This window comes from Prionailurus viverrinus, chromosome X (genome assembly GCF_022837055.1).
Source record: "Prionailurus viverrinus isolate Anna chromosome X, UM_Priviv_1.0, whole genome shotgun sequence".
Taxonomy (NCBI): Eukaryota; Metazoa; Chordata; class Mammalia; order Carnivora; family Felidae; genus Prionailurus; species Prionailurus viverrinus.
The window spans coordinates 39,938,990-39,966,528 of record NC_062579.1 but is presented as its reverse complement, the minus strand read 5'-3'; positions in this window follow the sequence as shown (position 1 = coordinate 39,966,528).

Below are 27,539 nucleotides of genomic sequence, written 5' to 3'. Positions count from 1 at the left end.
GAGCATGCGATTCTTCATCTCAGGATTGTGACTTTGAGCCCCATGTTGGGTGTAGAGATTACTAAAAAATAAAATCTTTTAAAAATTTTACTCCTGCTTGAATTAGGACAATTAATATTAGAATACGATAGATCAAAAATTATAAATATATTACAAATTTTGATAGGTAATTATTAAACATAAAAATTAAAATGTATTAGAGATAGAAAAGCCCTTTTTTGAAAAAAAGTTAGTGGGTGTCTCCATGGGTAAATATTGCTTATTGCTAGAATGAAACAGGATTCAGCATCAATTCTCTTTCTACTTTTTGTTTGGCTAAATGTTAGCACACAGAAACCTTGGTTATATAAGTAAGTAAATGGAAATGGACGTTTGTTTTAGCAATGTCACTCAAGTCTCTGAGTTCCTTTAGAGATCTATGGGGGAGGGGATTATACAATGATTTATCTTCAAAATTATTTTCCCTGATTTATCAGCTGACAGCTCCATTGGGTTTTCCTTCATTTCATTGGAAGCCATCTGAACTGCAAAAGGATTTGATCCCCATTCATTTGTTAGAGCAATTTTTTTTTTCTTCACCATTGACAACAATGTTTGGAAGTGTCTCTCTGGTGCCCTGAGGATTTTCTACTGTGGGGCAGTGCACCCAGGTAAGATTCTGGATGCATAAAAGGAATGCTTTGTTTTGTAAAGTGCACAAAGCACCATTTTGAAAGGGGAGATGGAAAGAATCAGCTTGATTCTGCCACCACATGTGTTCTCTGGCAGATCAATTTTAGGAAATATGAAATAGGAAATTTGAGGATAAAGAAGTTTATCCCCTTAAAACTAAGTGCTTATTTACCCCGGGGAAAGTCTACCTGTGTCCCCAGGTTAATGCACACTCTACTTTTAAGGTTCCTGGTTTCTATTTATTATTATAAAAGTAATGTGTACAATATCTGTGGTTTTTTAAAAAAAGGTTTACAAGAAGGCATAACATGAAAATTTAAAGTCCCTCTCTTCCCTGCCAATCACACCCAATCTAGTCCCCTGAAATGACCACCTGTTAACAGTTTCTCATTTCAGAAATTTTCTAGGGAAATACAAGCATGCTGTATACATTTATCCTTTTTATGAAATATAAATGGGACTGTAAATACATATTGATCTACAGATTAGCACTGTACATTGGGCATCAGACGGTTTTCTCCAAGTTGATCTACATATCCAAAGCAATGCCAATAAAAATTCCAATGAGTTTTTAGGGGAAGACTTTCACAAAATTAATATAGAAGAATAAAAGGCATTTCCCCCCTCCTAGTTTCCCCTTCTTCCTCCTGGAAATGAGGGTATAATGACTATAGCTGAGTAGCCATCTTGCAACCAAGAAAATGATTACCTCTGGACCTATTCTTACGTGAGAAAAAAAATGCCATTTTTTACCAACTCTAAGAGGTATATCTCTTCATTCATATTTCAACATCTCTGAAATCTTTGAGTGACAGTTTATGATTCTGCTTGGCAGCATTTTGTTTTCTTTCTCGATGGCACGTATAATAATGGCATGTCTTGGGGTGCCTGGGTGGCTCAGTCGGTTAAGTGTCCAACTTCGGTTCAGGTCATGATCTCACAACTCATGATTTCAAGCCCCATGTCAGGCTCTGTGCTGACAGCTCAGAGCCTGCAGCCTGCTTCAAATTCTGTGTCTCCCTCTCCCTCTGTCCCTCCCCTGCTCATGCTCTGTCTCTCTCTCTATCTCAAAAATAAATAAAGATTTAAAAAATTAAATTTAAAAGACAATGGCATGTCTTACAGTTGATTATGTTTTAGAATCAATATCACACTTGAAACATCATCCTATTTGAGCTTTTGTTATTTGGATCCCAGTCATGTACAGGTGATTACAATTCTAAATGATGGCAAGCTTTCTATTTTACTCCTAGTATGTCCCAAGTCCTTATCCTAGCCTTTAAAGCCCTAGAGAATCTAACCACAGTCTCTTAGACCTCACTTCCTATCAATTCAGCCTTGCCCCAAACAAACTGGATTTACTGCTGTTCCTTGAATAAGCTAAGCTGGCTCCTGCTTCTAAGCCTCTGCCTTTGTTGTTTCCTCTGCTTAGAAAGCTCTTCCCCTAGAAATCCTTATGGCTTTCTCGATTACTTAAGATTACTCCTTAAATGCCACCTTATCTCAGAGTCCTTCCTTGATCTCTATATAAAATAACACCTCATCTCTGCTTTGTCTTCAAAATACTATCACCACATGATATATTAAATATTACACACACATATAAAAATAACTATAATGTAAACTCCCTAAGAGAAAGATGTTCACTATTCCCAAAGAATCTTTGGCACTTGATAAATATTTAAATATTTGTGAAATAAACGAACGCATGCTTTTAGTTATGAGTGAAGTTGACCATATTTTCAAATATTTATTGGCCATTTTGTATCACTGTTCATGTGAGGTACATCCTTTGCTGGTATTTTTGGCTGCTTACTAGCAATAATAAATAACAGTTGTATGACACCTAAAGTATGCCAAGAGTTGCTTTCTTAAAGAGATTTAACCCTTACAACAATTTTAGGAAGTAGGTGTTATCATCACTGTTTTACAGGTGAGGAAATAGAGGCACAGAGAGATTGAGTGATTGATGCTCAACGTCACACAGATAGTAAATGATGGACCTGGGATTCAAACCCAGCAGTCGGAACCTAGAGTTTGGATTCTTAACCACTAAGCTATTAGCCCTTCATCTGTCATACTCTAGTATATTTTTCCCATTTACCATTTGACTGTTGTGTTTTATTTCATTTTTTAACCTTATGGTGCTTAAGATAATTATGTAGTTGGGATGCCTGGGTGGCTCAGTCGGTTGAGCATCCTACCCGACTTTGCCTCAGGGCAAGATCTTATGCTAGGTGAGTTCCAGCCCTGCATCAGGCTCTGTGCTGACAGCTCAGAGCCTGGAGCCGGCTTCAGATTCTGTGTCTCCCTCTCTCTCCGCCCCTCTCTCCCCCACAGTCTCTCTCTCTCTCTCTCTCTCTCAAAAATAAGTAAACATTTTAAAAATTAAAAAAAAAATGGGGCGCCTGGGTGGCACAGTCGGTTAAGCGTCCGACTTCCGCCAGGTCACCATCTCACGGTCTGGGAGTTCGAGCCCCGCGTCGGGCTCTGGGCTGATGGCTCAGAGCCTGGAGCCTGTTTCTGATTCTGTGTCTCCCTCTCTCTCTCTGCCCCTCCCCCGTTCATGCTCTGTCTCTCTCTGTCCCAAAAATAAATAAACGTTGAAAAAAAATTAAAATAAATAAATAAATAAATAAATAAATAATAAAAATTAAAAAAAAATTATTAGGTAGTTAAGATTCTCAGACTTTATGGATTCTTGATTTTAGTGTCTCTTTTTTTAAGTTTTTTTTTGTCCAGTTATAAATGTATAGAGCAAGTGCAAAGGTCCTGAGGGTAAAAAAAGCTTCATAATTTTAAGAAATGAAAATAAGGCCAGAATGGCTTGAGTTTGGTGATCAAGAAGGAGGAGAGTGATATAAGATGAGGAGAGAGGTGCAGGCAGGAATCAAATCACCTGAAGCCTTGCAGACCATTGTATGAAATCATTTGGGGTTGGGGGGCAGTTATCAAGGGAATGACATGATATGATTTATAATTTACACACAATTATAATGAAATAATTAACATTCATCAATGGTTTATTATATGCAGGCACTATTTTAGAAGTATTTTACCATTTTATGTAAACCTCATAGCGCCCTGATGAGGTCGGCACTAATATTATTCTCACCATACAAATGAGGAAACTGCAGCACAAAAACATTAAGGACGCTGAATTTCCTTATGCTTGCTCTCTGCTTCTATGCCTGTTCCCATTCAGAATATATCTACTATCAACGAGATGTCTGACATCTACTTTATCCAGGCCCTGACATCTCATTAGTGGTCTGCAAGTCTTCGCTGGGCTAAAGAAAGGGAAATTGGCAAGTCCACTCAGCAAAGATTGGCAAATCTTTGGCAATCCTGGCAAAGGATTGGCAAAGATCCACCAGGATCTTTGGGTCTAGAAGCTGGTCAGGTGGGCTCTTCCCATTCCATTTGGACCAAACCAAATTTCCCTAAGCTCAGCCATAGCCCTCCTGCCAGCCCATTCATGATGATCAAGGATCCAGCTCAGCAGCCCCTACCTGCCATTGCAGTAGGACAAGGCCTCACCCCCTGCACTCCCATAGCCATATCAACAACCAGGAGACTGAGGAATGGGCTCATTGGGATCCACCAATGGCTTCCAGGAGATGCCAGCCCTACAGAGGGAAGCAGCAGGCCTGGTGGTATGCAGCAGGCACAAAATGGAAGAGCTTAAGGCCTTCTTCAAGCACACATCTAGCCCCTGGTAGCCTGTACCTATGTGATTCCAGTGACTGGGGCCCTTCTCTGGCCAAAAGAAAGGCTCACAAAGAGAGCAAAGTCATGTTTGTGAGGGATGACAGCAAAGATGAGGTTACATTGCATCATATTCTAACCAGCCATTTCCCCGGTTTGCACCACATGCTGACTGAGGAATTCTGTGTCTCAGCTTCCCTCAATCTTTACCAACTCTGACTATGATCCTTCAGACTCCTGCCCTGTTTGACTCACACTTTTGATTCCTTACCTATCTGCCTCATCACGTGGTCTCTGAACATCCTCCTGCATTCTGACACAGCATCTGACCAACCATCTTACCCCTCTCTTTTAGGAAAACTCTGGAATCCCAAAATCTGTTCCAGTGCTGGAGGTCAGCTTTGTGGAATATAGCATGGCCCTGGGCCTGAGCTTAGACAGAGGCACAATAGAGAACACATTCTCCAATTTTACTCACTAAAGTGTGGAATCTGAATTCTTGTGCTTGTCCTAAATGTCTCTTAAAAGTTTGAAGAGTGGGAAGGGTACATCTTGTTATAGTATATCAAAGCTGGTAGCTAAAAATCCTAATCACACTTTTTATTCCTTTTTTAAAATTATTTTTTATGTTTTTATTTTATTTATGAGACAGAAAGACACAGTGAGAGCAGGGGAGGGGCAGAGAGAGATGGAAATAAAATCTGAAGCAGGCTCCAGGCTCTGAGCTGTCACTGCAGAGCCCGACGTGGGGCTCGAACTCACAGACTGCAAGATGGTGACCCGAGCCAAAGTCAGATGCCCAACCAACTGAGCTACCCAGGTGCCCCTCCTTTTTTTTTTGAAGTTTATTTATTTTTTAGAGAGAGAGAAAGAGAGTGAGAGCACTTGTGAACAGGGGAGGGGCAGAGACAAAGGGAGAGAGAGAATCCCAAGCAGGCTCCGTGCTGTCAGCACAGAGCCCAACGCAGGGCTTGATCCCACAAACTGTGAGATCACGACCTGAGCCGAGATCAAGAGCTGGCTGGATGCTCAACTGATGGAGCCACCTTGGTGTCCCTTTCTAACTCTTTTTCAAAACTTTATTCCTTTTAAAATATTTGTATTTATTTTGTTTATTTTTATTGAAATTTGATACATTTATATATTGCAATATGATTGTCATTGTAGTGATAGCACTTCTATCACATCATATAATTATAATTTCTTTTTTGTGGTTGGAATAATTAAGATTTAGTCTCTTAGCAAGTTTGAGGATTCTAATGCACTATTGTTTATATTCACTATACTGTGCATTAGCTCTCTAAGGCTTATTTACTACTAATTGCAAGTAAATTTCGTTCCTTTTAAAACCACTAAAAGTGGGGCACTTGAGTGGCTCATTTGGTTAAGCATCTGATGTTCAACTTCAGCTCAGGTCATGATCTCACAGTTCATGAGGTCGAGCCCCACATTGGGCTCTGTGCTGACAGCTAGGAGCCTGGAGCCTGCTTCGGATCTGTGTCTCCCTCTACCTCTGCTCCTCCCTTGCTCTCTCTCTCTCTCTCTCTCTCAAAAATAAATAAAAACTACAAAAAAAAATTTTAAATGTCTTCAGATGTTATCAAATGTCCCATGGAGGACAATTATCTCTGGTTGAAAATCACTAATCTAGGGCAATGATCATGAATGGATGAACAAGATTAGGCAAATGTTGATGGAGAATTTTATAATGGAGGGATCAGATTAATACCACCTGAACCCACTGGTCAAATTTAGCATCACTAAGAGTGGGATAGCTAGATATTATATACCTCCTGATGTAATGCAGTAGTAAGCATACAGCACCACCTATAATTTACTGATGTCAAAAATAAAAATTGAAACTAAATCTAATCAAGTGTCTAGCTCTAACTGCCAGTTTATGGTACATATAGGAGATAGAGGAACAAGTATAGCATCACCACTAAGAAACAATCAGGCAAATCCAGAACGTGGAATATTTTATAGGAAAAATGACCCGTTTTCTTCAATGATAAGTGGGATTTAAAATGGGATGAGAAAAAGAAAGATGAGAAATGTACAGATCCTTTTTTAGCTTTATTGAGGTATCACTGACAAATAAAAATCATATATTTAAGGTGTACAACATGATGTTTTGATATACATGCACACTGTGAAATAATTACCACAATCAAGTTAATTAACATATTCATCACCTCACATAGTTACCTTTTTAATGGTGAGAACAGTTAAGATCTACTTAGCAAATTTCAAGTGTACAGTACAGTATTATTAACTATAGTCACCACGCTGTACCTTAGATCCCCAGAACTTATTCATCCTGCATCCTGAAACTTTGTACTCTTTGACCAACATGTCCCCATTTCCCCCACCCTCCAGCCCCTGAAAAACACCATTCTACTCTCTGCATCTATGACTTGGACTTTTTTAGATTCCACACATAAGTGATGTCATGCAGTATTTGTTTTTCTGTGGCTGGCTTAGGAAATTTATAGATTTTTAAAAGAGACAAGAGAGATAACAACCAAATATAATGTTACATTTGGCTTGGATCCTATTTTGAGAAAACCAATTTTAAAAACACTTCTTGAACCGATCAGGGAAATTTGAATATGAATTAGTCTTTAATTACATTAAGGATTTATCGTGAAATAGTGAAATGTGATCATGTCATTGTGATTATGTTTTAAAAGGTATTTTTCTGTTAGGGATGCACACTCACACTGAGTGAGACAACACTATTTCTAGGACTTGAGTTAAAAGACTCCAACAAACCTCATGGTGGGGAGAATAAATGAGACAAGGTTGGCAAAATGTTGAAAATTGTTGAGGCTGAGTAAAGGAGATTCACTCGACTAATCTGTCTACTATTGTGTATGTTACCTTTTTCATAATAAAATGAAATTTAAAAACAAAGCAACTATGATGTCTGCTTCTGGAAAGATGTAGTTGGTATACTTCTTCCTATCCCTTCTGCTAAGTATAGTTAAAAGCCCTTAACATTGTCTATAAAACAAACATAAGATTCTGAGGGGCACCTGGGTGGCTCAGTCGGTTAAGCATCCGACTTTGGCTCAGGTCATGATCTCACAGTTCATGGGCTCGAGCCCCGCCCGTGTCAGGCTCTGTGCTGACAGCTCAGGGCCTGGAGCCTGCTTTGGATTCTGTGTCTCCCTCTCTCTTTGCCCCTCCCCCGCTCACGCATGTGCGTCCTCTCTCTCTCTTTCAAAAATAAACATTAAAAAATTATTAAAAAAAAAAAAAAGAAGACTCTGAAAAGTAGACAGAAGAAGGCAGACTGGCTATAGACCCCAGAATCCAAGGACTGACACAGCAGTGAACTCCCTGAGGCTTTGTTTTGTTTTTGTTTGTTTTGCCTCCTATATTCTAGACTGAGCTTCTGCAGAAGCTGAAAACCTGGAAATGTCAATGGGCATAGGTTTAAAAAAAAAGAAAAAAAAAAACTCCTGAAAAGCCTGCTGTCTCTAAGCAAAGGACCAAGAATAGGGCAACCTTGCAAGACAGAAAAATTTTAAATAATTTTTCTACTCTACTTCAACCAAACACCAAAGAAAAAAGTGCAGTCCCACCCATGCTAACAAAGGCCAAGTGGGGAAATTAGACTTCTATCCTTCCAGAGAAAGGCAAGATGGGAGCCAGAAATTCCATTCCTACCGGGTGGTAACAAGCCCTCTCTGACACAGTGTCACTGGATACTACATGCGAAGCCTGGATTTCATGCCCACCTGGCGATAACAAGGGGTCCCTCCTCTTTTCCCCACTGGGATGGTGTCAGAGAAGTCCCAGGGGAGAAGCAGTGTTTTCACCACCATCCAGCAGTCACAAGCATCCTTCCACAGAAGTGAAGTTATAAGAAGAACTCTAACAAGGCATCCCTGCTCCTTTCAGCCAGACTGGTATAAACAGAAGCATCACAGAGAGCCTGAACCCCCACCTTTCCAAGCAGTGAGAAGACCCTTCCCACAGGTGTCAGTGAAAGCTGACTGAGGAGTCTCAACTTTCATTCCACCTGGCAGCAATGAAATAGTATTCCCCTTCCCATACCAGAGCAGTGTTAGAAGGAGTATGATTAAAACAGAAGATTTAAACAAGATCCAGTGTCTCATAACATGATACCTAAAATGTCCAGGTTTAAATTTAAAAAATCACTCATTATATCAAAATCCAGGAAAACATCCACTTGAATGAGAAAAGACAACCAAAAGATACCAACAACAAGATGACATAGATATTCATAAGGATGCTTCCCCCCAAGCAATTACAAACAGAAACAAATAAAAGAAAATAGAAACTCATCAAAGAAATAGAAGACATAAAGAAACTAAATGAAATTTTTTAAACTAAAAAATATAATAACTGAAATTTAAAAATTTAATAGATGGGCTCAACAGCAGAATGGAAGAGACAAAGGAAAGAATCAGTGAACTTGAAAACAGAACAAAAGAAATTATCCAGTGTGATCAATAGAAAGAAAATAGACTGAGGGGGAAAAAATCAACAGATCTTAAGAAGCATGTGGAAGTATAACAAAAGATTGAACATCTGTGTCATTAAAGTTACGAAAGGACAGGAGAAAAAAGGTGGGGCTGAAAAAGTATTTTTTAAATATCTATTTATTTTTGAGAGAAAGAGAGAAAGAAAGAGCATGCGTGCACAGGGGAGGGGCAGAGAGAAAGAGAATCCCACGCAGGCTCTGCACTGTCAGCACAGAGCCCAATGTGGAGCTCGAACTCACAAACCACAAGATCATGACCTGAGCCGAAATCAAGAGTCAGACACTTAGCTGACTGAGCCACCTAGGCACCCCTGAAAAAGTATTTAAAGAAATAATGGCTTAAATTTTCCTCCAGTACATAAGCCTACAGATTCAAGAAGCTGAACAACCCCAAAACTGTATAAACATAAAGAAATCTGTACCAAGACCCATCATACTCAAACTTCTGAATACAAAGGACAAAATAAAAAGGTAGCAAGAAAGAAATGACACCTTGCCTATAGGGAAAAAGCAATTTGAATCAAAGAGGATTTCTCATCAGAAACCACAGATGCCAGAAAGAACTGGCACAACATTTTTCAAGTGCTGAAGAAAAGAACTGTTGATCCAGAATTCTATGTTCAGCAAAAATTTCCTTCAGGATGAAGGGGAAATTAAGTCATTCTCAGATAAAGGAAAACTAAGGGAATTTGCCACTAGCAAACCAACCCTGAAAGAATGGGGAAAAAAAAGTTCTCCAAACAGAAAAGAAATTCTAAAAGAAGGAATCTTGGGGGCACCTGGGTGGCGCAGTCGGTTAAGCATCCGACTTCAGCCAGGTCACGATCTCGCGGTCTGTGAGTTCGAGCCCCGCGTCGGGCTCTGGGCTGATGGCCCAGAGCCTGGAGCCTGTTTCCAATTCTGTGTCTCCCTCTCTCTCTGCCCCTCCCCTGTTCATGCTCTGTCTCTCTCTGTCCCAAAAATAAATAAACGTTGAAAAAAAAATTTTTTTTAATAAATAAATAAATAAATAAATAATAAAAAAAAAAGAAGGAATCTTGGAACATCAGGCAGGAGAAAAAGCATAACAGAAAGAGTAAAACTATGGGTAAATACAATAGATTTTCCTTGTACTCTTGAGTTTTCTAAATTATGTTTGATGGTTGAAGCAAAAACCTGTAACACTATGTGATGTAATTCTCAATGTATGCAGAGAACATATGTAAGACAATTATATTATAAATGGAGTAAAAGGAAGTAAGGTTTCTACATTTCACCCAAACTGGTAAAATGTTGACACCAGTAGACTGTGATAAGTATGTATGTGTAAACAATGTAATATCTAGAGAAAACATTGGCAGTTCTCTGTCTCTATGTGTGTGTGTCTCTCTCCATACACACACACATACACATACATATATAACATATATATAATAAAATACATATATACAAACAACAGAAGCAACATATATATAATGTCCTATGTACATATAATGTAACACAAACATTGAAAAAGTGATACAGGGACACCTGAGTGGCTCAGTCAGTTAAGCGTCCGACTTTGGCTCAGGTCATGATCTCACAGTTCGTAAGTTCGAGCCCCAAGTCGGATTCTGTGTGTGTGTGTCTCTCTCTGTCTCTCTGTCTCTCTCTGTCTCTCTCTTTCTCTATCTCTCTCTCAAAAATAAACATTAAAAATATTTTTAAATTAAAAAAATTAAAAGTGATACAAAGAGCAAAGATTTTAAAAAGCAACACAAAGGGATACACTTCAAAAACACTACAGGTAAATAAAAATTCACTTCTTTTTTTCTTAAAGTTTATTTATTTAATTTGAGAGAGAAAGAGTGAACGAGCATGGGAAGGGCAGAGAGAGAGGGAAAGAGAGGATCCCAAGATGTGGGGCTTGAATTCACGAACTGTGAGATCATGACCTGAGCTGAATCCAAGAGTTGGACGCTCAACCAACTGAGCCACCCAGGCGCCTGGAAAAATTCTATTCTTAAAAAAAGTTCAAGTAACCCACAGGAGGGAAGAAAAAAGAATACAAAACAAAAAAAAAAGAGATCAAACAAAACAAAAAATAAATTATATGTCAGGCGTAAGCCCTAACATCAATAATTATGTTAAAGTGTAATGCAATGATCAAAATGGTCAATATACCATTAATTGAAAGTAATACGGGATTAAAAAAATATGTCCCAACTGTATAGTGTCTGTAAGAAACTCACTTCAAATATACCAACACAGGAGTTTGAAAGTAAAAGGATTGTAAAAATATATTCAGATAAAGTACACTTTGGAGCAAAGAATATTACAAGAGACTAAATATCCATGAGGCCATACTGATATAAATAAATGTTTGAATAAATTAATAAATGGGGAAAAGAAATAAGAGTCCCTTGCAGAAGAATTCCAAATAATTTATGTAGATACTCTGCTCTCATGGAGTATAAACTCTCCCTCCTCAACTATGGGTTGCACATAGTAACTTCTTTCCAAAGGGTATAGTTTGGAAAGAGTAAACAAGTAAAGCAGTGGAGAAACCTGACCAACACTACTTTGGCCAGGTGATCAAAGTCCACATCACCTACATGGTTGTAATCTTGATATGATGTCATGAGAATGGCACTTTACCTCTGGGATCTTCCTTGCTAAAACCCATAATCTCAGATTAGTCATAAGAAAAACAGGCAAATTCCAATAGAGAAGTCCTCTACAATATACCTGACCTCCACAAAACTGTTACAAGGTCACCAAAAACAAGGAATGCCTGAGAAGCTGTCACAAAGGAGATTAAGGAGACACAATGACTAAATGTAATTGTTTTTCTGTAACTGACGCCGGGGCAGAAAAAGGACATTAGGTAAAAACTAAGGGAATCTGAATAAAGTATGGGCTTTAGATAATAGTAATGTATCAATATTGGTACATTGATTGTGACAAATGTACCATGTTAATAATAGGGAAAACTGTACAAGAGATATATGGGGACTCTGTACTATCTGATCAAATTTTTTGTCAATCTAAACTGTTCTAGAAAATTAAGTCGATTAATAAAAAAATTATCAGATATATTACATAATTATATAAAGGTTAATATACCAGGAAGACATAGCAATCATAAATGTATATAAACCAAACAGTAGCGCTGTAAAATTCATGAAGAGAAAACTAATAAAAAATAAATTCATAATGAAAGTTAAAGATTTTAACACATCGGGGCGCCTGGGTGGCTCAGTGGGTTAAGCATCCGACTTAGGCTCAGGTCATGATCTCGTGGTTCGTGAGTTTGAGCCCCACGTAGGGCTGTGTACTGAAAGCTCAGAGCCTGGAACCTGCTTTGGATTCTGTGTCTCCCTCTCTCTCTGTCCCACCCCTGCTTGAGCTCTTTCTCTGTCTCTCAAAACTGAATAAATGTTAAAAAAAAAAAAAAGATTTCAACACATTACTCTGAACAACTGATAGAAAAACTACACAGAAAATCATCAAGGATATAGGAAGAATTCAAAGGCATTATCAAACAACAGGATCCAACTGGCATTTATACAGTACTCCACCCAACAAAAGAATTCATATTCCTTGCAAGAATTCACAGAACAGTTACCATGATAGACCATATCCTGAACCATTAAAAAAAAAACTCAAAAATTTAAAAGAATTAATGTCATACAGACTGTGTTCTCTGATCACAATAAAATCAAACTAGAAATCAGTAATGGAAAGATGATAGGAAAATTTCCAAACACTTGGAAACTTAAGAACACATTTCTGAATAATTCATGGATCAAGGAAGAACAAAAAATTTTTGCAAATGCATAAAATGAAAGAAAATAAAAAGCACAACATATCAAAATTTGCAGGACACAGCTAAAGCAGTACTGAGAAAGGAATTTATATATTACTAAATGTTTACAGTAGAAAAGAGAAAAAGTCTCAAATCCATAACCTAAGCTCCTGCTTCAAAAAACCAAAGGCTATCTGCGGTGCCTTGGCTGGCTCAATCAGTTAAGCGTCCAAATCTGGCTTTCAGCTCAGGTCATGGTCTCATGGTTTGTGGGTTCAAGCCCTACATCAGGCTCCATGCACTGACAGTGCAGAGCCTGCTTGGGATTCTTTCTCTCCCTCTCTCTACCCATTCCCCGTTCACGCTGTCTCTGTCTCTCTCAAAATAAAAAAATAAACTTAAAAACAAAAACAAAAAGTATCAAGTGAAAGAAGGAAATACTAAAGAGCAGAAATCAATAAAATTGAAAATGGGGTAACAATAGAGAAAATTAATGAAACAAAAAGCTGATTGATTATTTGAAAAGATCAATAGAATTGACAAACCTCTGGGGCCTGGGTGGTTCAGTTGGTTAAGCATCCGACTTCAGCTCAGGTCATGATCTCACGGTTCATGGGTTTGAGCCCTGCGTTGGGCTCTGTGCTGACAGCTCAGAACCTGGAGCTTGCTTCAGATTCTGTGTCTCCCTCTCTCTCTCTGCCCCTCCCCTGCTGGCTTGCTCTCTCTCTCTCTCTCTCTCAAAAATAAATAAAAACATTTAAAAATTTTTATTTTTAAACCTCTAATAAGACTGACAAAGAAAAATAAGACACAAATTACCAGTATCAACAATGAAGCAAACAATATCAACTGTAGACCCTGAAGAAATTTTAAAAATAATAGTAACAAGGGAAAACTAACAACTCTATACATATAAATATGACAATTTAAATAAAATGAACCAATTCCTCAAGAAGTAAAAACTACTACAACTCGCCCAATATAAAATAGATAATTTGGACACAAGTATAACTATTAAGGAAACTGCATACGTAGCTATGAAAACTCCCCAATTAGAAATATCCAGGCCCAGATGGTTTCACTGAAGAATTCTACCAAGCATTTAAGGGAGAATTAACACCAACTTTATATAATCTCTTACAGAAAATAGAAGAGGAAGAATACTTTCCAAACCATTCTATGAAGCCACTGTTACATGATAATAAAATCAGCCACTGACAGCCCAAAAAGAAAATTACAGACCAATATCCCTCATGAATACAGACACAGAAATCCTTAAGAAAATATTAGCAAATGAAATTCAGCAATATATACAAAAATTATACACCATGACCAAGTAGGCTTTACTTCAGGAATGCAGGACTGCCTGAAAATTTGAAAATCAGTCAATGTAACCCACCATATCAACAGACTAAAGAAGAAAAATCATATGGTTATATCAACTGATTCAGAAAAGTATTTGACAAAATTCAACACCCATTCACAATAAAGATTCTTTAAAAATTTGGAATACAGAGGAACTTCCTAAATTTTGTAAAGGACACCTACAAAAAATCTACAGGTAACATATTTAATGACAGACGGAATGTTTTCCCCCTAAGGTTTGGTACAAGACAAGGATGTTCATTCTCACCACTGCTATTCAACATAGTACTGGAAGTTCTAACCAGTGCAGTAATGCAAGAAACAAAAATTAAAAGAAAAGAGATCAGAAAAAAATACATAAAACTGCCTCTATTTTCAGATGACATGATTATCTACGTAGAAAATCCCAAGGAATCTACAAAAACAAAAACTCCTACAAAGTATAAGTGAGCTCAGCAAGTTTGAAGGATACAAGATCAATGAAAAAATGTCAATCACATTTCTATATATTACCAAAAAATATGTGGAAATCAAAATTAAAAGCACAACAATATTTGCAATTGTTCCAAAAAGTGAAATCTCAAGTCATATATCTGACAAAACATACATAGGATGCATATGTTGAAAATTTCCAAGTTCTGACAAAAGAAAGCATAGAAGATCTAAATAAATAAACATACTGTGCTCATGTGTTGGAAGACTCACCATATAAAGATGCCCATTCTTCCCAAATCTATATACAGCTTTAAAGCAGTTCCTATAGGGACACCTGGGTGGTTCAGTCAGTTAAGTGTCTGACTTTGGCTCAGGTCATGATCTCACCAATTTGTGAGTTCAAGCCCCGCATCAGGCTCTGTGCAAACAGCTCAGAGCCTGGAGCCTGCTTTGGATTCTCTGTCTCCCTCTCTCTCTTCCCCTCCCCCACTCGTGCTTTGTCTCTGACTCAAAACTAAATAAGCATTAAAAAAATTTTTAAATAAAGAAGCTCCTATAAAAACTGCAGCAAGGTTTTTTTTTTTTTTTTGTACAGATGTAGGCAAGGTTATTCTAAAACATAAGGGTGCCTGGGTGGCTCAGTCGGTTAAGCATCTGACTTCATGATTTCACAGTTCATGGGTTTGAACCCCGCATCAGGCTCTATGCTGACAGCTTGGAGCCTGGAGCCTGCTTCAGATTCTGTGTCTCCCTCTCTCTCTTTCTCTTCCTCTTCCCTGCTTGCACTCTCTCTCTCTCAAAAATAAATAAATAAACTTTAAAAAAAAGTACATAAAAAGGCAAAAAAATAAAAATAAAAAACCTAGAATAGCTACAATATTGAAACAGAAGAATAATGTTTAAGGAATCACACTGCCTGATTTTAAGATTTCCTTTATACTGTAGTAATTAAGACTATGTGGTGTTTGTGGAGATATAGACATATTAATGGAAAAAAATAGAGATCAATGACAGAGAATTGTTCAATGATCAGTGATGAGCAGTGTGAAAGAATTGAGAACCTAGAAATAGACCCACTCACGTGTAGCCAACTGATCTTTGACGAAATGCAAGAGCAATTCTATGGAAGAAGGCTAGTCTTTTCAACAAATGGTGCTGGAGCAGTTGAAAATCCATAGGCAGAAAAAAATGAACCTCTACCTAGACCTCAAATTTTATACAAAAAGTAACTCAAAATGGATCACAAATTTAAATTGAAAATTATAAAACTCTTTGCGGCACCTGGGTGGCTCAGTTGATTGAACGACTGACTCTTGGTTTCAGCTCAGATCTTGACTTGACCTGAGCCGAAACCAACAGTCAGAAGCTCAACCAACTGAGTCACCCAGGCACCCCAGGGAGATGTAAATTTAGATCATTATGAGATACCACCACACACCTTTTAGGACAGCTAAAATAAAAAATACAACACCAGTGCTGGTACAGATACAGAGAAACTAGATCTGTCATACATTACTGGTAGCAATTTACAGTCACTCTGGAAAATAATCTAGTAGCTTCTTAAACAACTAAACTACCATATGACCCAGTAAATCTCACTCCTAGGCATTCATCCTGGAAACTTATCAAATGAAATGAAAGAAAGTGAAAACTATGTCCACACAAAAATGTGCACTTGAGGGGTATATAGGTGGCTCAATCAGTTAGGAAGCCGCCTCCTGATTTCAGCTCAGGTCAAGATTTCACAGTTCGTGGGATCGAGCCCCACGTCGGGCTCTACACTGACAACATGGATTCTCACTCTCCCTCTCTTTCTACCCCCCTACCCCTCCTCACACTCTCTCTCTCAGAATAAATAAATAAACAATTTTTAAAATATGCACTTGAATGTTCATAGCAGCTTTATTTGGAAGAGCTAAATTTGGGAACAACCAAAATGTCCTTTAATAGGTGAAATGTTTAAACAAACTTCGGTATATCTATATGGTGGAATACTATTTAACAGTTAAAAGAAAGACTGTACACACAATAATTTAGATGGATCTGAAGGTCATTATGCTGAGTGGGGAAAAAAAGCCAGTCTCAAAAGGTCACACACTGAATGATTCCACTTATATAACATTCTTTAAAAAAGTGTTTTTAATGGGGGCGCCTGGGTGCCTCAGTCAGTTAAGTGTCCGACTTTGGCTCAGGTCATGACCTTGCGGTTTGTGGGTTTGAGCCCCACGTCCGGCTCTGTGCTGACAGCTCGGAGTCTGCAGCCTGCTTCGGATTCTGTGTCTCCTTCTATCTTTGCCCCCCCCCCCACTTGTGCTCTGTCTCTCTCTATCAAACGTAAATAAATGTAAATGAAATTTTTTTTTAATTTTTTTTACTTTTTTTTTTTTTTTTGAGAAAGAGAGAGAGAGAGCCAGAGTGCCAGCAGGGGAAGGGCAGAGAGAGGGAGACACAGAATCTGAAGCAGGCTCCAGGCTCTTAGCTGTCAGCACAGCGCCCCACGTGGGGCTCCAACTCACTAACCATGAGATCATGACCTGAGCCGAAGTCGGACGCTTAACCGACTGAGCCACTCAGGCGCCCCTATAACATACTTGAAGTGACAAAATTAGGAAATAGTGAGCAGATAAGTGGTTGCCAGGGGTTAGGAATGGTGGGTAGGGAGGGAATAGGCATGACTTATAGGGGGTAGCAGGGAGATCTTCACGGAGATAGAACAGTCCTGTATCTTAATTGTGGCAGTGGTACACCAATCTACCTGTAATGAAATAATGTGGAGCTATGCACACACAGTGTTCCAATGCCAATTTTCTTTTACATAAAATATTAAGTACTGGGGGAAACTGGGTATAAAGCTACACAAAACCAAAACCAAACCAAACCAAAAAAAAAAAAAAGGTACACAAAACAATATAATCTCTTGAAAAAGAAATTTCAAATAAAAACAGGAGGAAACTGTATTGTCAGGACTAATTTTCTATTATATCATTTGCAACTAGAATATAAGGATTGTTCTTTTTTTCCCCTTATTGCAGAACTTCCCAAGTGTCTCCACAAAGTGGTAACCCAAATGCTAAAGATTTCACCAGCAGTGACCAGGAGGAATGTCTGTTGGAAGAGAATGCCCTTGCACGTACAATGATTCTGGCATTTGAAAGATAGGTCAGTGAAGTTGGCCAGTTATTACTAATTTGTATTGATGCCCTACAAAGGGATAATGGAATTGAGGGCTGTTGGCAAGCAATTAATGGTGAAGTATAAGAGCCGGAGGATCTCGTTGATAGCTTATAAAGATGCCCTTTTCTCCTTCACTAGAAGCACACATACATCAGAAGAGCAGACTCAAGCCTTGATAGTAAGAGCCTCAAGATGATTAAATGCTCATCCCAGGCAAATCAGTCATGCTAAAGTCAGAGCCCTAGCTGAAAAAAACCTGGGTCCTGAAAAATAGGTTGGAGACATCTGGATGGATACTCCTGAGATGTTGGCTCCGTAAATTTCCCTGAACTCTGAAATTCCCCAAAATTGGAGAGGTAGCCCACCCTTCCCTAGTAAGAGCCTGTACTTCTGTTATGCTGGAAGATGCCAAGGAGGCTTTGCCCCACAAAGAAAGTGGTTTCCCTTTCAGGAGCTGCCCCAATCTTTTCTCCTCACTGCCAGGCTAATAGTTTGGATTAAGTTCTGGTATAACCCAAGTGAAGACATGCTGGGCCTAATAAGGAAGGAAAGAGATTATGTACTGAAGCAACTGCAAGAATTAGCTAACATATAGTGGCAGGAGCCAGGTGAACAGCACTGGGATTGGATTTTTTGGGTACTTGACCAAGGCAGCTAGAGCATAACATTAAATAAGCAAGAATTTATCCATTTGAGGGTGCTTTCCCAAGAGGTGGATTTAACACCCTGGCAAGTACCCTAGCAGTGGGGCAAACTTACTGCTAGGGTGGCTCTTAGAAACCTGAGTAGGCAAAGGCCCATGCTGAGTGAAATGCAAATGCTTGAGTTGCCTGGAGGATGGTAGAAGGAATACAGAGGCTGGAGGAACCGGACATGTTGAAATGAATATATCACAGGTATAAATATCACCAGAAGATCATGTTCCATGGGGTGGGGCAGAAACTCACTATTCACCAAAGCCATCAGAAATGTACTAGTAAGATGGCACCAGCATCACTAAGAAGTTCAGCAATGGCTCTCACCTGCTGGCTAGGGCTGAGGGTAGGCAAGATGGCCCCAAGGTTGGGCTCATTGATGTCCATGGGAATCACGGAGATTTGAATGTAAGAGGTACCATTATTTTATGTAATGCTACAATAAAAAGTAAAAATTCTGCCAATTAAACCATACCATAATGTTTTCTTTGTGTGTGTGTGTGTGTGTATTACTTATTGAAATAATTATTTTAGGCTTATATAGACATAGTATCTTTTCATATGTCATTCTTATGATACATGAAAAACACAAGCAACATAAATTGCTTCAAGCTTTTCTAAAATTTCTTCACATCTATAACCTGACTATTCTGAATCACTTTTCTGCTCAGAGCTGAAAGCGTCCATGGTCTTCCACACAGTATTGCCCTCTGTGTCATCAAGATTGTCGATGACACAGAATTCCTTAAAAGAGTGACTGACTTACTGCCCAGGGGATTTTCTTCCAAATTGCTTCTGAGCAACAAGTTTTGACGTGGGTTTTCTTGCTTGGCTTGTGCAAATCAATCCTGTGGAACATATCACACTCACAAAACATAACAGAGTTTTAGCTGCTTGGATGTATCTCCCTTTCTTTGGACTCATAAAGTATAAGTGTGAGATTTTTAATTGGTTTTAGATCAAATGCTTCTAATCAATAATTAGGATCCTTCAGCAAATTTGAATGACTGTGGGCTTAGTTTCTAATGATCTTATGAGTCAAGTAGATTTGTTTTAGATTCTTGCTGACTTGTTTCCTTATGGCTCTTTTGATATTCTTGTCTATAGTCCAATTTCATTTTAAGGTAAGTAATTTTATTCTGTTTGGTTTTTAACATTTTCCTAAACCTTTTAAGTTTGCAAATTGGCTGAAAACGAGCATCTCCCCACAGCAGTTTATGCTTTTGTAACTACAGATTGTGTTCATTTTTCAACTATTTTATGTTACTGCTCTGGCATCAAAGCACTTTTTCGCTTTGTGAATTCTTAAAAATTAATTTAAAATATTTCAATAATTTTTGCATTGTGTATTTTTTTCATATTCAATAAATTTTCCATTTGCACAATTTTTATCAGTCTCTGATATTATTTTGCTACCATACGCTCTTCTATCAGAATTGAGGATGTGAATATTCCCAGGCTTTTCATTGGAACATTTAGTTTTTAAATCTGGTATGGCACTTTCTAAACTTTTTAAAAATTATATATTTGCATGTCTTTCTGAGTTTTGAGAGCTATTTATATTTCTTTTAATTTTGGTATTTAATTTTTATTTTATTTTTTATTGAGATATTACTGACATGTACGACTGGGTAAGTTTAAGGTGTACAACATCTTGATTTGATACATTTACATACTGCAATATGATTACCACCACAGCACATTAGCTAACACCTCTACTATGTCCCATAATTATCATTTCTTTTTCATGGTGGGAATACTTAAGATCTAGTCTCTTAGTAAGTTTGATAATTATAATACACTATTGTTTTCTATAATCACTATACTGTGCATTATAATTCCAAGACTGTTCATCTACTATTTGCTAGTTTATACCCTTAAACAACATCTCTCCTATTCCCCCACCCTCCACCCCCTGATAACCACCAGTCTACTCTGTTTTTACAAGGCTTTTTAAAATTCCACATATAAGTGAGATCATACAGTATTTATCTTTCTATGTCTGACTGACTTCACTTTAGCATAATGTCCTCATGGTCCATCCATGTTGTCACAAATGGCAGGATTTCCTTCTTTCTCATGGCTGAATAATATTCCATCACACACACACACACACACACACACACACGTGCGCACACACACCACATCTTCTTTATCCACTCTTCCCCTGATGAATACTTAAGTTATTTCCATCTCTTGGCTATTGTGAATAATGCTGCAATAAACACGGGACTGAAAATATCTCTTTGGTATCCTGTTTTTCATTTCCTCTGGATAAATACCCAGAAGTAGAATTGCTGGACTATATGGCAGCTCTGTTTTTAATTTTTCAGGAATCCCCATACCGTTTTCCATAGTAGCTACACCAATTTACATTCCCACCAACTGGGCTCAAGCGTTCCCTTTTCTCCACATCCTTGCCAACACTTCCTGTTTCTTGTGTTTTTGATACTAGCCATTGTCACTTGTGTGAAGTGATATGTCACTGTGGGTTTGGTTTGCATTTCCTTGGTGATTAGGTGTTAAGCATCTTTTCATGTACCCATTGGACATTTGGATATCTTTTTTGGAAAAATTCCTATTTAGTTCCTCTGCTCATTTTTTAATCGATTGCTTTTTCTCTTGTTATTGAACTTTCAGTTATCTTTACATATTTTGGATATTAACTCCTTATCTGATATATGGTTTACAAATATTTTCTCCCATTCTACATGTTGCATTTTTTATATTTTAAATCTAATTTATTAAATCAATTATTCCTGCTCTGTTTGGCAAAGATTTCAGCTGCAAATTCTTCTAAAATACATGCCTCCTGCCAGTAGTTAACATTTTTGGTAACTTTTATGTATCCTTTATCGATGTTACAAAGTCAAAAGTTGAACTATTCATACCTCACGGAATTTGGCACACTTTTATCATCAGTCAGTACAGGTTATTATTCTCTTTTTTAATTTTTTTTTTCTCCTTTACCTCAAATCCCTACTTTCATTCCCCTTTCTTCCCCACAGACTAGCACTCTAAGTGTATTTAAAATTTATCTTGACTAAACCTATTGTGGTGATTATTTCAAATTATGTATAGATCAAACCACCATGCTGTATACTTTAACGATATCCAGTGATGTATGTTAATTATTTCACAATAAAACTGGAGGAAAATAATCTTGGATACATTTGTATCTTTAAATATATATATATATTTATATATATTTATATATATATTTAAAGATACAAATGTATCAATATACAAATGGGTGTGTGTGTGTGTGTGCATATATATATATATATATATATATATATAGTGGTGTTTGATGTCACAGCTTTTTAATGCATTTCTTCTCAAAAATCATTTTTCAAGCTTTAGTTTCTTTTCCAGACAACAATATTCACTTCAGATATCTAGCTTTGTTATATTTTTGATTATCTATATCACTTACGTCAATGCAGGTCTCACTCAGCATAATGTTCCTCAGCCCAGTGACATTATATTGCTACTATTATCTTTGCTTTCAGAATTGATGCTTTTATCTAAATGGGCCTGTTTCATATCATGAAAGGCCCATCTCAGAGTGTCAGGGGCAGGGATGAGGGCTCTTTTTCTGGGCAGAGAATGACTAATGAACTCTGCAGACTGGCTTGCCAGATAGCTCTCCTGACCCCTCTCTAGTGTGCCTTCCTATTAATGACAGAGTCTGGAAAGCAAAAGCTCTATTTTCCTACTCCTTTGAAACAAGTAAATGAATGTAATTTAGGTTCTGTTAATCTGGTGTACTCAAATAAGAATTAACTTTGAAAATTTAGTCAAGTGGGGAGGAAGGTGGCCTGTCATATGGCCACCTCCGTTATGCTGCTCCGTTATGCTGCTATGAATCTGGAAAAACAGATATGATGGCAGCTTCCTAATCTCAGGAGCACAGCAAAGGTAGCAGAGCCACCAGCTGTGGTGGCGAATTCCTGATCCCAGGATTGTGGCTATGGTGGTGTGACCCTGAATCTAGCTTTTGGGAAAGAAACTTCCTGATTCTCCAAGCTCCTGACTGGGGTGGCAGTGATGCTGGTGGGACACTTCATTTTGTTCTAGTAGTCATTCCTGGCAGCTGAGCCTAGAGATTGCTCCTTCAACCCTTCTGAAGATTTTGTAGGCACATTACTCCCTGTGTTATCCATATCCTGTTAAAGGAACCAGAGTGATTTCTGCTATGCACAACCGAAACTTGACTAATACACACACTGATCAAAATAAAGTTCTTCCTATTAGAATGCTCTGTACTAGGGATATTAAGACTAGTGTCCCTTCAGACAATTACTTCCAACAACTTGTTCTTATTATAGGAGTCCTCATTAAGGCACATCAGGTACACAGCCTACCTCCTCACCCACAGATCATAGATTTGTGACCAGATGAAAGGCATCTAGCATGTGTTGGCAGAGGAGCTCATTTCTCTGAGTAATTAGAACCCCTTGTCCTCAATGGAATTTGCTTTTAGGTTCTACATGTTCCCTCTCAGAATAAATTGACTTAATAAGGAAATGTCTCACTCTTTTTTGCCCAGGCCTCTGACACCAGAGGCTTAGGTCCAAATGGGAAAAAGTGAAGGGAGAAGAGTAGGCTACAGAGTCATCTTTAGCAGGCCATCAAAATAAAAAAAATCAAGAATTATAAGCTTCAAAGGATTCCAGATGTGGGAAGCAGGCTCTGCCCATCTCACTGGGACCACCTGGAGCTGCACCACGCTCCAAAGAGTCAACCTGCTGAGTGCCTTTGGGATGACTGAGGCAGCCTTCTCACTAGCCCTGTGCCCTGTTTTCCTTACATCCCCAACTCCCTCAGAGTGTGTCCCATTAATCAGAGAATGAATAAGGCACACTCATATGTAGAATGCTTGTATATGCAATGTTTCCAGACACTATCTAAAGGCCCAGTGGATTGCTGGTGGGGTTGGGGTGCTTGGGCAGCCCAAGGGGAAATATACAGAAGGCGATAGGCCAGCAGACAACTACACAAATGGTAGTTCCACCAAACTAGCCCTTCCCCACCTCTGCATTCTTATCATTCCCAGCTGTTTTATTACTTATCATTCTTCTTTTGAAGGTTCACTTGTGTGGGCTGCTATCCCTGTTTAACCTACACTTTGAGTTTTCTACCTTTTGGCTGCATGTCCTAGGCTCTTATTAACCACCTTCCTGTTAGCATTGTCTTTTCCAACTGATAAATTCTTAAATACCCCCTTGGGGGCCCAGTCCTCAGTCCTTCTGCCTGCACTCTTTCTTGTAAGGCAACCCTGATAGGACATGACCCAGCTCAGACTGAGGGTTTACTAAAGAATACCGCTACCATCACCCCAGGCATTTTTTTGGTCTAGTTTTCTGAAATGTATTTCAAAGTTGGAGAGTTTGGAAAGGCAGTTAGTGTATTCCAAGGTCATGTTCCACAAGAATGATGACTAGAGAAGTCCCCGATACCTCTCTCTGTTGGCTAAAGTAATAATGCTCACTATTGTATGAGATAAACTCTGGCTTAACATAATAGAACTTTGTTGTTTTAGGTTTCTTTTTTTAATTTTAATATAGTTGACACACAATGCTACATTAGTTTCAGACATACAACATAGTGATTCAGCAACTCTATATGTGATGCTGTGCTCACCACAAGTGTAGCTACCATCTGTCACCATGCAACACAATTATAGTACCACTGACTATATTCCCTAGGCTGTGCCTTTTATTCCCATGGCTTATTCCTTTCATAACTGGAAGCCTGTATCTCCCACTCCCCTCACCTATCTTGCTCATACCTCCACCCCCTCCCCTCTGGCATCCATCAGTTTGCTCTCTGTATTTATAGCTCTGATTCTACTTTTTGTTTGTTTATTCATCTTGGTTTTTTTTTTTTTAGATTCCACATATAAGTTAAATCATATGGTGTTTGTCTTTTTCTGGTTTATTTCACTTATCATACACTCTTTAGGTCCATCCATGTTGTTCCAAATGAAAAGATCTCATCCTTTTTATGGCTGCATAATATTCCTATGTGTGTGTATGTGTGTGTGTGTGTGTGTGTGTGTGTGTACCACATCTTCTTTATCCATTCATCTAAATTAAGACAAGTTTAATTCTTGCTACATAAATTCCACAGTGATGATGTTGTTGCCTGGTGGTGACCTATCTTGTGACCTCACTCTTCTCTACGGCCCCAGTGTTCCTTTCCATTTAGCTGGAAAATGGGGAAAGAGGTCATGGAGAAGGCACAGCTCCTTATTTGACCATGTAGTAACCCTCATATTGCACTAGCAAGTACGAGTTACCTGGATGGAGTTGGGGGTGGGATGGGGGCGCTGAGAACTGTAATCCTCAACTGGCCATGATTCCATGGCATGGAAAGAGAATATGAATCTTAGATGGCCATCAAGCCGTCTTGGCCACAGCCTCTGTATTCCTGAGTTAGCTTCTAAATAAATCACATCTGGAGATAAAATCTTTAATTTTATAAAAAGGCAGTGAGGCAAACAAAATTTCCTGAAAATAAACGAGAACTAAACCTTAATATCTGAAAATTGGCCCAAAAAATATAAAAGTGGACTTGAAAAGTTTTAAGATTTTTTCATGGTGCATAAAAATAGCACCCTCACTGTTCACCAACATTTAAATAATTGGTCACAAAGGCTGAAGGGTAAAAATGATTAAAAGTCCCCCCCACCAAGTTCCTTTTTGGTATACAAATGTTTCAAATATTTTAAAACATTGGTATGAAGTAATTGTTGACTCTTTTTTTTTTCATGGAATTCATACTCATTCCTTCTGAGAAGCTGCTCTTCCAGATCTGGCAAGACTATCCCCAGCAGAGGTCTACCCCTCCTGGGCACCATCTCTGGAGAACATGAAGTCCAGCCCAGGTGGTCAGTTCCAAGAACAGTTCCAGAAGTTTGCAAGCTCACATTCAAGGGGACTCCATCCTGGTCCTCCCCATGTCACTCTAGCCTATGGTCTTCCAGCCAGGCACAGTAAATACCCTCCATCCCAACCCAACCAGTGAGTGGTAAAAACACTAGCTCTTTTCAAGCAACGATGTCCTTTCATTTACCAAGACTGTATATAAGCCCATGTGTGTTTCCCTGATCCATGGGCTCTGTTCTTTTCCATCTCTACATCTTGAAAACAGAGTTTGTTCATAGTCACCGTAGAGAATCTATTCCCATCGAACAGTGAGCATTGCACAATTAAATGAAGATTTCCTAGGGGAAGATGTGTTAGGAAGGTTGCCCCCACAGAATTTAACTTGAAAATCCCCATTAGACATTATTTCTTCTCCCAAATCTTTCTTTTCAGTCTCCAAGAATCAGACCCACCTCTTCCTGGTCACCTTGCACCATCTCCCAAACAGCTTGCCATTTTCCTTGGCTTCCTTCTCTCCCTCATGGATCTTGCCCAGGTCCTCTTGATCACTCCTCTTACTCTTTCAAGGAAGTTTAAGTCTATTCTAGCTTCTCCCTCCAAACTTGCACACTCTACCCCCTACTGAAAACTCCTTTTAGATTTGTGACAAGTCATTATATGGAGGTTAATGACTTTGTACCTAGGCACTCCCCCCCAAAAAATTCTTCTGTTAATGGGGCCTACACTCCTTAGAAAGTTGTGGGGTAGGATACTTTTCTCTGTTGCTATCTGTAAAACATAAACATACTGGTACTTTTCAGCTGATTTGTAGGGGAAACGCTATGTTTTGAGGCACTGTAACTGCAGAAACCATTCAACTGGACACTGTCAGGTATTGAGTAGGAAATACAAATTAAACACATGTAAAATGTAAAACACATACAACATACTTTTGCCAAAAGCTGGTCAATGTGTCTTACTCTTGTGAATGAAAATCATTGACTGACACTTGAAACCAATCAGTCCATAAGGGAATTCAAACCACTCCCCTCCCAGTTATTCATCTATTCCAGCTATCAGAATCAGACAACTACACTGAAGTTCTATTAGATGAAGAAGTTGTATAGTAGCACAAATTCATTTAAAAGTGGTTAATTTTAAAACTGGTTGGTAACTAACATAAAAAGACTACGGTCATGTACATTATAGAGCTAAGAATATGAGGGACTATGATGAAGGCAGCATGTTTGAGTTGGGCTGTGTAAAAAAAAAGATAAAAGAAAATAGCCTTGAAATAAGACACTGCCTCAAATAGCACTTCACCTAGGTGATTTCTAGCTCCTGAGTCTCCCCCGGATCCTGTAAAGTTCATGGAGTCCCAGACCTGTGACAGAAAGGACACAGAAACCAACCCTATAAACATGTGGGTTGGGACTGAACAACAGAGATTTCTGCAGTCATGTCCTTCCAGTCTAGGAAAACTGAAGGCCAGAAGAGCAGTCTTGAGAACTGACCTCCTTAAATTGTTCTAAAAACAGACAGGAGCTTGTTGGGAATGTCCTCCAATGAGAAAAAAAAAAAACAATAATAAAGTTGCCCCTGGGAAAGGAATTAGTTCTGTGCTAAAGCAGGCTCCTTTGGGCTCCTGAGAGCAGATTGTGGGCATCTGTTTCTAACTCCACATTCCTTTCAAAGACATCATGTTGGTAGCTTGAAATCAGCCATAGTAGGAGTATTTACACCATGGAAATAGCCAAATGCTACAAATCAGGGTTTTCCTCCCCTGAGAGCTTTTTTACCAGCACACCACCAGCCGTGGGTACATGTTTACGAAGGAGACAGGCATTCCCCCATGCAAGCCCCTTTGAATGCATAGCGCATACCCACCCACTTACCTGGAGTGGACATCTTATTTTGACATTTTCTATCTCCTCATCCCTACTTGTCTTCCCTTTGGTAATAACACCCCCTGTTCTTTCCCTTGGCCCTGATTATTTATAAATTCCTGTTTTGCTTCATGGATTTGCATTGGGCCCACTAAATCTATGTAAGAAGGAAAATGGGACATAACTGTACAAATTAAATCCAAACCGACTGCTACATCAGAGCATTTTACTGCAGAACAAGGAAAGTTATGGATTTTCTCCCACAATCCTTGCAGCTACTCTAGGAGCTGGCTATTATCATCCCCCCACTTTACACATGAAGACACTGAGACAGGCTTCCAAATAAATACCTAAAGGTCACATTGAGCCAGATCCCAAAGCAGAATTTGAATGAAGGTCCGTTTAACTCTAACTCCCATGTTCATAACCACTTCATTGCTCCATTCTTGA